Here is a 13,739-nt window from a genome sequence, read left to right on the forward strand (position 1 = left end):
AGTGAGGGGATGGAAAAAGATATTCCATGCAAATGGAAATCAAAAGAAAGCTGGAGTAGCAATACTCATATCAGATAAAATAGACTTTAAAATAAAGACAACAAGAGACAAAGAAGGACACTACATAATGATCAAGGGATCAATCCAAGAAGAAGATATAACAATTATAAATATATATGCACCCAACATAGGAGCATCTCAATACATAAGGCAACTGCTAACAGCTATAAAAAAGGAAATCGACAGTAACACAGTAATAGTGAGGGATTTTAACACCTCACTTACACCAATGGACAGATCATCCAGACAGAAAATTAATAAGGAAACACAAGCTTTAAATGACACAATAGACCAGGTAGATTTAATTGATATTTATAAGACATTCCATCCAAAAACAGCAGATTACACTTTCTTCCCAAGTGCACATAGAACATTCTCCAGGATAGATCACATCTTGGGTCACAAAGCAAGCGTTGGTAAATTTAAGAAAATTGAAATCATATCAAGCATCTTTTCTGACCACAACGCTATGAGATTACAAATCGATTACAGGGAAAAAAAATGTAAAAAACACAAACACATGGAGGCTAAACGATATGTTACTAAATAACCAAGAGATCACTGAAAATATCAAAGAGGAAATCAAAAAATACTTAGAGACAAATGACAACAAAAACACGACAATCCAAAACCTATGGGATTCAGCAAAAGCAGTTCTAAGAGGGAAGTTTATAGCAATACAAGCCTACCTCAAGAAACAAGAAAAATCTCAAATAAACAATCTAACCTTACACCTAAAGGAACTAGAGAAAGAAGAACAAACAAAACCCAAAGTTAGCAGAAGGAAAGAAATCATAAAGATCAGAGCAGAAATAAATGCAATAGAAACAAAGAAAACAGTAGTAAAGATCAATAGACCTAAAGCTGGTTCTTTGAGAAGGTAAACAAAATTGATAAACCACGAGCCAGACTCATCAAGAAAAAGAGGGAGAGGACTCAAATCAATAAAATTAGAAATGAAAAAGGAGAAGTTACAACAGACACCACAGAAATACAAAGCATCCTAAGAGACTACTACAAGCAACTCTATGCCAATAAAATGGACAACCTGGAAGAAATGGACAAATTCTTAGAAAGGTATAACCTTCCAAGACTGAACCAGGAAGAAATAGAAAATATGAACAGACCAATCACAAGTAATGAAATTGAAACTGTGATTAAAAATCTTCCAACAAACAAAAGTCCAGGACCAGATGGCTTCACAGGTGAATTCTATCAAACATTTAGAGAAGAGCTAACACCCATCCTTCTCAAACTCTTCCAAAAAATTTCAGAGGAAGGAACACTCCCAAACTCATTCTATGAGGCCACCATCACCCTGATACCAAAACCAGGCAAAGATACTACAAAAAAAGAAAATTACAGACCAATGTCACTGATGAACATAGCTGCAAAACTCCTCAACAAAATACTAGCAAACAGAATCCATCAATGCATTAAAAGGATCATACACCATGATCAAGTGGGATTTATCCCTGGGATGCAAGGATTCTTCAGTATACGCATATCAATCAATGTGATACACCATATTAACAAATTGAAGAATAAAAACCATATGATCATCTCAATAGATGCAGAAAAAGCTTCTGACAAAATTCAACACCCATTTATGATAATAACTCTCCAGAAAGTGCACACAGAGGGAACCTACCTCAACATAATAAAGGCCATATATGACAAACCTACAGCAAACATCATTCTCAACGGTGAAAACTGAAAGCATTTCCTCTAAGATCTGGAACAAGATAAGGATGTCCACTATCACCATTATTATTCAACATAGTTTTGGAAGTCCCAGCCATGGCAATCAGAGAAGAAAAAGAAATAAAAGGAATACAAATTGGAAAAGAAGAAGTAAAATTGTCACTGTTTGCAGATGACATGATACTATACATAGAGAATCCTAAAGATGCCACCAGAAAACTACTAGAGATAATCAATGAATTTGATAAAGCTTCAGGATACAAAATTAATGCACAGAAATCTCTTGCATTCCTATACACTAATGATGAAAAATCAGAAAGAGAAATTAAGGAAACAATCCCATTCACCATTGCAACAAAAAGAATTAAATGCCTAGGAATAAATCTACCTAAGGAGGTAAAAGACCTGTACTCAGAAAACTTTAAGACACTGATGAAAGAAATCAAAGATGACACAAACAGATGGAGAGATATACCATATTCTTGGATTGGAAGAATCAATATTGTGAAAATGACTATACTACCCAAAGCAATCTACAAATTCAATGCAATCCCTATCAAATTACCAATGGCATTTTTTACAGAACTAGAACAAAAAATCTTAAAATTTGTATGGAAACACAAAAGACCCCGAATAGCAAAAGCAATCTTGAGAAAGAAAAACGGAGCTGGGGGAATCAGACGCCCTGGCTTCAGACTATACTACAAAGCTACAGTAATCAAGACAATATGGTACTGGCACAGAAACAGAAATATAGATCAATGGAACAGGATAGAAAGCCCAGAGATAAATCCACGCACCTATGGTCAACTAATCTATGACAAAGGAGGCAAGGATATACAATGGAGAAAAGACAGTCTCTTCAATAAGTGGTGCTGGGAAAACTGGACAGCTACATGTAAAAGAATGAAATTAGAACACTCCCTATGAGTGCAGTTGCCTTTCAGAGTCAGGTTGTCAGAAGCCCGCCTGAAACCTTTAGGGAGTAACAGAGAGGGAGAAGGTGGAGAGAGGAGGGGAAAGGGGGACAGAAACCAAACAAGAGGTCCCCAAACCTGAAAGACAAAGCAACAACAACCAGACGCCAATGCCGAGTGTAGACAGTCCCGGGCTGGGATTCTCGTTGCCTCTGCACAAGCCTCCACTGAAACACAAACACCCTTTGGAGACAAGCGCCACATGCATGTGCACACGTGTGCATTCACACATGCACACTCTCTCATTCATCCAGCAGCCTGGCTGAGTCTTCCCCGGTGACCGTCTCATAAGCTCATCTCCAGGTGACACCTGGCTGGCTCTTCGTGCACACACAGCACAGTGGGATCGGGTGGAAGGAGGACTCCCTGGGGTAGGTAACATCACATTTTAAGTGGACAAGTTCTATTTTCGGAAGGAGGCGGAAGGAGCCAATTGAAGGCTTTTACATACTGCAAATCACGAGGGTTTCCCTGTGCACCCACGGGGGCTGAGCTCTGGCGTTCGCCCGATGTAAGCTTTTAGTCATTCTTGCTCTGGCCGACTGTTAGTGAACTACTACTAACGACCGCCAAGTCGGGTGGGAGGGGAGAATTCCCTTGTTGGCTGAACTTGAAGAAAATAGGCCTTCTTACTGCCTCTGGCAGAGATGAAAGAGTTTCAATGTGATCAGGGACGGGAGAATGTGTTGGACAATCTCTCGAATCTTCTTACTGTTCCTAAATGAAAACCCTAAGCAGATCCAGTCCCATAAAGCCTTACAGATAAGCCTAGGTTTTGTGTGTGTGTGTGTGAAAGTGTTTTCATGCCTTAAATTCACACATTTTTAAGAATCTCCTACTTTGCATGCCCTACCCTCACCCGCTTCCATGGGGATCTCTGCTCCTAGTCCCTGGTGTGGGGCAGCAGACCCCTGTCCCCACCCCAACTGAGTTGGGACACACACACAAGGGTGTGGGCACGGTCCATGTGATGGGAAAAGCCTGGGTACCAGGCTAAGGCGTGAGGATACGGATTGCATGTCTGGCAATGGGATGCATTCAATGTGCACCTGGCCCCGACCCACTCCTCCGGCTGGGGCCCACCATCCCATCTGTGATTGCGTGAGATCACAGCCTGGGAAACAGCAGGGCTCTCACTGGGGACTAACTGACACGAGGCACCGGGTTGGGGGTGGAGAAAATGACATACACAGTGCAATAAGGCACTGGCCTCTCTCACTCCAGCTGCTCCCAGGATGATGTCGCAGGTCTGGTTTTCTACCTTCTTCCTGGGTTCGTTGAACAAAGCGTTGGGCTGCCTGCCGGGTTGTCAACATGCAGGAGACCAGGGGTCCCCCTGCCCTTAAGGAGCTTTGCTATCTTAAATAAGGAATGCAAGAACAGAGGGGTGTGCTGGAGCTCTCATGAACACGTCTTTGTCTTCTGCTGAAAAGCTGGTACAAATAGTCTAAAGCAAACAGGATTGTTCAAGAAAAGCAGCTCTTGTTGGCTTTCTCACTGGAAAACTCCCCACGGGTCCTCCCAATGGCCAGGCCTCCGTGGGCTCGGCTGCTGCTAGCACAGCCCAAGGGAGGTTGGTTGTCTGGTTTCCTGGGCATCTCATTGCCCTTCTCTCTCCCAGGCTGGAGCGTTCACCTCTCTGAGAGGTCAGTTCTCCACAGTTCTAGGTCAGCTTCCCCTTCAAAAGAAGGCAGCAGGCAGGCCAAGGTTAAAGAAAAAGAAAAAAAAAAGCAGGGAAAGAAACAATTTTTCATAGTCCAAAGGTGAATCTTAGAATTCAAGAGGGAAAGAAAGAAAATAAAACAGAAACAAAGGCAATGTCAGTTGCTCACAACGGAGAGGTACATGGGAACTTGTCTCCCACACTTTCCTGCACGTTTCAAATTATTCTCAGGGACTTCCCTGGTGGTCCAGTGGTTAAGACTCTGCGCTTTCACTGCCGAGGGCCTGGGTTCGATCCCTGGTCAGGGAACTAAGATCCCACAAGCCACGTGGTACTGACAAAAAAAAAACCCAGTTTTTCCTTAATGGTGAAACCTTTTTTTTTAGAATGAAGCTAGGCTAACACAACATTGTAAATCAACTATACTCCAATAAAATTTTTAAATTAATTAATTAATTAATTAATTAAAATATTAAAAAATAAAATTATTCTCAAGTGAGAAGGTTGCCCAAAAATAAACTACAGGAGAAACAGATCATCACACCATGGCGATTAAGAGGCTCTGGAGTCTGGTACAGGCGGGTTTGGGTCTCTTGGTGCGTGACCTGGACAGGTCAGCTGGCCCCTCTGGGATCCAGTCCGCCCAGAGCCAGCAGTGCTCTCTGCGGGGGGCTTAGGGCAGAGTTACTGAGATGGCAGTGCCTGGCCCAGAGGAGGTGCTCAAGAAAAGCCCGCTGTTACCTTTCCAAATAGTAATGAACAGGCGCTATGAGGCCGCTGGCTTGGGGGTTGCACAGAGCCTGCTCTGCCAGCCCCATGATGAGGACTCATCCGAAGATGTGGCTGAAGCCGGTCCCTTGGAGAGAGCTGGGACCCCACCCGTGAACCCCTCTAATGGGGGTCAGGGGGTGAGGCCTCTAGGACCCGCACCTGTACCCAGAAATCAGATGATTTTGTGTGTGTGTGTGACGTGTGAAACCAGGAGAAGCAGACATATAATCTACCATGAGCTTGGGAAACTGCAAATCTTTGTTCTAAAAGAATTCCGTATATGAATAACTATACTTCCTAACTGTATGCAAAGTGAAGCCGAGCCCAGCACTGTCTAGAGAAGACCAGACCCTTAATATGTGTCTCTTGTTTTCCAACACAGTTATTGTCCGGCTCTGTTGAAGGAAAGAGTGGCTTTTCTTTTCCTTTTAAGAAAATCCCTTTAATTCCCTGGGCTGTTTATCAGAGCCAGAATTTAAAAGCTTCCTTAGTCCTTTTCTTTGAATCTGAATCCTCTTTCCCCCTATGCACACTGACTGTCCAATCACGAAGCAAGTTTATTTAAAAATTTAAAATGAGCATGCAGTGAATGATCTTACTCTACAAAATGCTTATAAATGTATATAATATAGAATAATACTAGCTTTAATCAATTCTCTCTCCCAAGGTAAATAGGCATCCTAATTCATGTCAATAGGGCTCCTTTCCTTGAAAGTCTTATGAATCTTTAAGGAAGTGAAGGAACTGGGAAATAAAGATGTAAAAAGCACTGATTTCTCTGGATAACAAAGTGTGAGGAAATTTTGGAGTTGCTGATCAGGATGGGGCCTGGAATAGAAGGTGGGACCATAGCTGGAAGCTGGACCCCAACACTGGGAGAAAAAGCTGGAGACCTGTGTAATAAAACAGGGAATGCAGTCTTCAATTTAAGCTGGCGTTTGTCTTCATGTTAAGGTAGCGTTTGACTCGGGCCTAAACAAATGGAAGTTTTTTTGGTTTTTTTTTTTTTTACATGACAGTAAGTCCAAATTTGACATTCAGGGATGGTCTAGCTGCTCTGTAATGTCCTCAAGAGCAAAAATTCTTTCTGTCTTCCTTAGCATGTGCTTTTTTCCCCATTATGGTCACAAAGAGGCTGCTCTACCTCCAGGCATCCCAATCACCTCCCAGGCAGAAAGAAGATAAAAGAACAAAGGAGTCAGGATACGGTGTCTTTATTAGGAAAGCAAAGGCTCACCCTGTTAGATAGAGTGTGTCACACTCCTAGCTACAAGGGAGTCTGAGGAAGTGACTATTTTCAGTTGAGCATGTCACCACCACAAACAAAACTGGGGTTCTGTAATTAACAAAGAAGGAGGAACGGCTATTAGTTAGGAACAAAGCAGGTCTGCCACAGTGCTGCTGCCCCATGGGCCCCCTAAGCCCCCGAGGGCCTGCGGTAAGTGCCTGCAGAGACCTTGCATGGGTGGTTGGGTGGTGAGGACAGAGGGATTGAGCCCCTTGTCTGTACAGGTGCAGAGCAGGTGAAGGGAGCAGCCAAGGGAAGTGAGCTACAGCTCCGCTCAAAATTCCCTTGGAAGCAAGAGCACAGAGCTAGGCATGAGCATGAAAACACAAAGCCTCTGGGAGGAGATGAAAGAGGAAGCTGTGTCTGTTGGTCATGACTTTGTCATTATTGTTGATGGTGTTAATGATGCTGATGATAGATAGATAGATAGATAGATAATAGATAACATCTATTGAATGCTACTACATTCTTTGCGCTATTCTATGTGCTTGGTCTATTTTATCCTAATTAATCTATCCAAGAAATAAAAGAAAATTATCCCAGTTTTACCCATGAATGCCTGGAGGCTGAAAAGATTATTTTCTTAGCTTAGTAACCTAAAGTTCTCAGCCCCATTTGTACATGAACTGCCAAAGCTTGGGCTCCAGAATCCGCCCACCTTATCCTTGCCTGGTGCTAAGCCCCTGCCTTCCTACACCAGTTGGCATGTAGCTCTGACACATGGTACCTCGACCTTAGCTGATGTTCTGCTTGAATCCTGGAGGAGGCCCACTTCCTTTTCTCCCTCTGAACATTTAACCTCTGATGAACTCAATCTCACAATAGAGTGGTTTCCTTGCACACATTAATTAATTTATCCTCAAAATTGCCTCTACAGGGATGGGAAGTAGACCAGCCTGAATGCAAGTGTACAGGCTCCCAGCCATCTCTTCTCTTTAAATCATCCTTAACACTCCAAAATATTATAGAAGGAACACAGGATGACTTGTTCTGGGCGATTAGCAATGCCCTTAAGGAATCAGCCTGTTTTTCCTGAAGGAGAGAAAGAAGGAGAATCTAAGAAAGGAAAAGGCTCAGGAAAGCTGCAGAGGGTGACATCACTGCCAGGGCACTCAGTGGCCAAAGAGAGGGAGACTCCATCAAAGTCCACACCGGGGCCTGATGGACAATTTACATGAATCACGGAATTACAGAATCAGCATCGTTTACCAGCCAACCAATCAAACCCTCATGCATAGGCTACTTCCCAGGAAGAGACAGTGGAGTTTCACTCCAATGCCCCCTCACACCTGCTGGGGTTACTTTGGGCCTCAGTTTCCTTGACCATAAAATGAAAAATGTGTGATTCTAGCCTAGTTCTACAAGTCTATGTTCTTCCTAGAGCTTCTAAGTTCCAGAACTCTGTTGCTACCCACTTGGCCCAATAAATAAATATTTATTTGTTCTGGTGCACACATGTAGCCAGCAAACATGGTCACGGGTCTCCAAGAAGTTAGCAACCCTATTTTTGGAAGGATAATCCCCAGCTGGGGTGTCAAAAAAAAAGGACGAATCATCAACTAATAATTCAGCCTTCGGTATTTCAAACACATCATAAAATGAATGGCGAGGGATTTTATAGACTCGGGTTGATGGAATCTGCCTTATATGCAGAAGAGTCCAAACACATCATAAAAAATAAAAAAGACCCTGCCAAACTCATAAATAAACATCTCTAAGTGCATCTTGTTTTCCTGGTGCATTCTTCAATTTCACTGGCCAAAGTGGGTTCGTGTTGAAACCTGGATTTCACAACTTTTGTTTCAAATACTCCCGGCATCACCAGGGAGGGTTGGCTTTCAAAATGAACACTCAGGCGTTTGGTGGGTGACAGGGTAGCAACAAGCACAGTCATAGCATTTCCCTCGTAGGCCTTCTACATCTCGACCTTCTTGCTTCCTCCTGCCACAGTGCCAGGCCCACCAGGCCAGAAATTCAAGAAAAACCTGGCGGGGTAGTGCTGGTAAGAAAAGCAGAACACCATTACAGAGGATGCTGTTAGTACCCAGCTCACATTCCCTCGAGACTTACCATTCTCGTGTATGTCAACTCAACACCTTACAACTGTAAGAGGCTTTGACAGATCAAGAACCTTTTCTGGTCCCTGGAGCCCTGTCTGCCTGGGCACTGGAGGCTGGAAATGCCAGAGGAAACACTCTCTGGAAGCAGTCTTAAACCATTAGCAGATAGGAGTAGTGGACAAATGCCCCAGCTCCCCCGCGCCTTGGGGAAGTCAACTCTGAGGCAAGTTTCTCACTGTCTCGGAGTTCTCCAGTGGGATGGCCCCCCAGGTGCTCAATAACACACAGGCTGTGGTTTTTTTCCATTCTCTGTCTCACTTCTCTGCTCTCCTATCAGTACTTCCCGGGATCACCTCTCAAGCAAACTACTGACTCCTTGGAAGCTCAACCTAAGAAAGCCATTCAGTGTAGTTTGAAAGGTAATCACATTCTTACATGCATACACATTCAGGCATAGACATGTATATATATATACAACTTTTCCAGATAAGATTTAATGGAGCCCCAAATTATTGATTGCAGTGAGATCTAAAAAAAAAAAATAGCTTATCCTTAGGGAAATTACATCCTTGCATTACACTGTAGTTCCTTTCATTTCTTTTTCTTATTGCAAAAGCGATAAGTGCTTATCGCAGAAAAAATTAAAATATAGCTAAGCAAACAGGATAAAATTTAGATCATCAGTAATCTTACCACCCAGGTTGGATCACTGTTGATATTTTGGTGAGCATCTTTCCACATACAAGGATGAATGTGTGTGTGTGTGTGTGTGTGTGTGTGTGTGTGTGTACACATGCTCACAAACAAAATCATCATGTTTACACTGTTTAGAATTCATTTTCTTCCATTCAACAATGTCTTGGGCTTCCCTGGTGGTGCAGTGGTTGGGAGTCTGCCTGCCAATGCAGGGGACACGGGTTTGAGCCCTGGTCTGGGAGGATCCCACATGCCGCGGAGCAACTGGGCCCGTGAGCCACAACTGCTGAGCCTGCGCGTCTGGAGCCTGTGCTCTGCAACGAGAGAGGCCGCGATGGTGAGAGGCCCGCTCACTGCGTTGAAGAGTGGCTTCCGCTTGCCACGGCTGGGGAAAGCCCTCACACAGAAACGAAGACCCAACACAGCCAAAAATAAATAAATTAAAATGCAACACCTCACAAGTATTTAAAAAAAAAAAAATGTCTTAAGCATCTTCCACATAAATATTCTGCAGCTACTTCATTTTAATAGTAGAATAGTTTTCCATTGTACAGGACTGCCTTAATTCATTTAATCAATTGCCCTTCATTGGACACTCAGTCTGACATTTCATGTTTAAAACAGACATCAGTTCTGTTGATCCTCTCCACAACACTGTGGAAAATTCGGGTCAAGCAGAACAGGGACTGTTTGACAGATGAGCCAGCTGGGGCCCATCTCATAAAGGAGGCAAGAGTAAGACGTATGAAGCATTACAAGGACCATTAAGTACTAAACTCTGTGGAACTGAAGATGCCAATTTACCCCTTACCCTGCACACACCCCTTTAATGAGACCTCCATTCATGCACCCCCAGATCAATGGGCGTCATGCCATGTCACCCTAATCTTTTGGGTCACCATTGATTGAGTGAGGATGGACACCTGACCCAAAGTGGGGTGATCCATTGGCTGGCCAGACTTACGGCTTGTGTGCCCTGGTTCAAAAGGGTAAACTGGGTCAACCAAAGTCTTCTTGTCCCAAGAATTGGAACCAAGAGATTGAGAGGAAGGTTTCTGGTCAGTTGTGTGTGCCAGTGAGCAACACGAGTTGAGGACAGGGGAACCATGGGGAAGTAAAGATTGGGTAAAAATAACAGAGAGAAACAAATAAGGAGGGAGCAGTGGGGTGGAGCTGGAGATGCAGGAAAGGCCAGCTCCCTTCTCGGAATTGACCCATTCACACCCATCCTGAAGCCTAATCATTCAGCCATGCCTATTCCTTGCTGTATTCTTGAATAAGTTTCCCATAGACTACCTTTATTTTGTTATTTCTTAACTTGAGCTCATCTGAGTGTGAATCTATTCTTCATCAATGAAAGATTTCTGACTTGGATGTAAAGACTACAGACCTATGTAGATGGGGGAGTCAGCAAGTGTTGGAATCACCGGGGATATTCATGGCGGAAGCAAGATGTACCCACGCCTTAGGAAATGTGAGGGGTTTGGATGGTGGCAATGAGCCAGAAGACGGGCAGGGATGATGGGACAAGCTCGGCAGGTCTGAGGGAAGGTCCTTGCGAGTTCCCACACCAGGTTCTTTTGGAAGAAGGAGGGGTATGGGCAGTTGGGGAGGAAGAGCTTCAGTGAAGACCAAGAGAGACCTCTGGTTCACGGCAGAATCCCTAAACAGTGTGAAGAAACTAAATGCCCAGGGAAGAGCCCACCAGCATCACCTGATGGCTAAAACCTGGTGGGCGCTGGTCCCTCTGTCTGGGTGAGGAGTAGCTTAGGAAGTGAGGTGGTGGGAGAGAGGAGTAGAGTCATGCATCCTGGACACCTGAGACCTACTGTGCTGTAGGTTACCCTCCCCCACTGCCTCGGTTTCCCCACCTATAGGATAGAGCCACTGTACTTCTCTTCTGCCACTCACAGCTCACCTGGAATTCCTCCACTAATTACGTATCAACCCTGCTAAAATCCCATCCTGGTGCCGGAAAAAGACTTCCCAGAATTAAGGCACCCCAATCACAGGGAGATCAAAGAGAGTAGCACAGCTTTGTCCTTGAGAACATTAGAAAGTCAAGGACGCCAACATTTCTGAATGGGAATAATGTCATAATGGAAAATTTCTAAGGTAGCCAAGGACGTTCATAACGCTTATGGGCAGTTATTGGTGGCAAGAAACACAATTTCTTCAAATCCCTTCAATGTGGGTATTATTAACAACTTAGGAATGTAAGGCACTGCTCCCCCGGGAAAGTGAAAATATGTGCCTTCATCCACTGCCAATCAATCAATCAGTCATCAGTGACTCAGGCAAGACTTAGGCTTGGTTTCCAGCCCCAGGTTTGCCATCATGAACGTAAGTAAATCATTCCCCTCTTGGAGTGGAGGTGGGACCAGACAATGGTGAAGATGCCACCCAGGGCGAATGCCCCACTTCTCCTGGTCACCCCTGAGCACTGGGCTGTGTGCTGGTGCAAAGCAAAAAAAAAAGTGAATTGAAGTTGTTGGGGGAAACCCATTTCCCCCCCCACCACTGGTGCTCCCTTGAGAGACCTTGCACTCAGCTGCCCACAGGGGGCAGCACACAGCTGACCCCTCTCCTCCCCTCCCCCCTCCCCTGTGCCCCTTGGTCCAGCTCCACCAGTGATGAGGCTGATGGTATATTTGATCCCTCCACTGTGCCCCATCCAAACTCCTCACTATGGGCTAGAAGGCCCCAAATGACCCAGCACCCCCCACCCCGGTTGTCCCCTCCTTATCTTTTCTTGTCGCCCTCTGCCCTGTCAGGCAGTCACCCTGCTCCTCAGGCACACGAAGCCCACTCCTGCCTCTGGGACAGTGGCCTTGTCGCTCCAAGACTCCCAGGATCTCCAGCATCCTTCTTGTACAGCCAGTCTTGCTACAACATGGCCTACGTCTTCCTGAAAATCGCCGAGCTGTGCAGAATCATGCCATCCAAACCACAGGGTTTACAGGGCCGTGGGCCTGGGGCACAGCATTCAAAAATGTCAGTGACGCATTAAAAATGATTGGAACCTAATAAGAATGGTGGCCCAGGTTTACACATGTGAGTGGTTGAGAAATACATAAATATGACCATAACTGTGTCCCTTAACCCAGAAAAAGGCCTGAAGTTTGCTTGTGGAAGTGGACGTCGGCAGGGTGGTAGTTTGTGATTACTGTGGATGGGGTGGAGGGAGGTTTTCTGGAATCGGACAGAAGCTGATCAGGAGCCATGCACGGGCATGGCTGGTCACCAACGCCCTGAGCCCAGGGAGCCGGCCTGTGTTGGAGGCCCACGCGTGTGCCTTGACTGTATTCCTTCGCAGCTCAGTTCAGCTGGGTGCCGTTTTCTGTGTTTCCCCAGTGTTTTTGCAAAGGAAATCACACATCAGCAAATGCAAAACGTGTTTCCTAATATAGCAATCCCACTGGACGCAGTCACATTCTGAAAGCATCTTGAATATTTACCTGCTTGGATTTTCGTTTTTGGTTCTTCCTCACTAGCCTCTAAGCTCCACGGGGGGAGGGATGTTCCCCCAACCCCATCCAGCACCTGTGTCCCTGCACAGGGTAAATGTAAATGACAAATATTTACTTATTTATTATTTATTTATTTGGCCACGCCTCTCGGCTTGCAGGATCTTAGTTCCCCAGCCAGGGATCGAACCCATGCCCCCCTGCAGTGGAAGTGCAGAGTCGTAACCACTGGACCACCAGGGGATTCTGAACAAATATTTAAATAATACTTAAATTTGTGTTTTTCATCACATATGAGAAGCCCTCGGGGAAAGGGTATATGCTCAGCAGTGCCACCCCCCTCCCACCCCAGCCCTTCAATAAAAGTCAGTGAGAAAATCTGATTTTGTTTTCTACCTTCAGATTTGTCCCAGTTACCATCGCTGCATAAGAGATTACACCCAAAAGAGAGACTAAGATAATCATTTCGTTAGGCTCTTGAATTCGCGAGTCAGGAATTTGAACAGAGCCCAGGGGGCTGGCTCGTTTCTGCTCTGCTACATCTGGACCTCGCCTGGGGGGACTTGAAGACTGGGAGCGACTCCACAGCTGGGGTGGCCCCTCACGGTTCTGGGACCGCACCTGGGATGCCTCAGGACTGGGGGCTGCCTGCTGGAGGGCCCCCCGTGACCCCTGTGTGTGGTGTGTCTTCCTCACAGCATGGTGGCCTCCGGGAAGTTGACTTCCTGGTGTGCCAGTGCACAAAGAGGAAGCCTGGGTCACCTCTCACGACCCAGCTTCAGGAGTCACGTCGAGGCATTTCTGCCAACCCTGTTAGTCAGACACAGTCACAGCTGTGGAACAATTTCTAACGTGATGCCACAAAGATGTTTGGCCCTGATCCATGGAACCTATGAGGATGACAGGTATCACTCCCATGGTTAGGTCATGTTAGACAGAACAGGTGACCTTGAGATAGGGAATTATGCAGATGGGCCCAATCCAATCACAGGGGCCCTTAAAAGCAGAGACTGCTTTGGCTGATGGAAAAAGAGGAAGTCAGCGAGATTAAAC

This window comes from Balaenoptera musculus, chromosome 15 (assembly GCF_009873245.2).
Source record: "Balaenoptera musculus isolate JJ_BM4_2016_0621 chromosome 15, mBalMus1.pri.v3, whole genome shotgun sequence".
Lineage (NCBI taxonomy): Eukaryota > Metazoa > Chordata > Mammalia > Artiodactyla > Balaenopteridae > Balaenoptera > Balaenoptera musculus.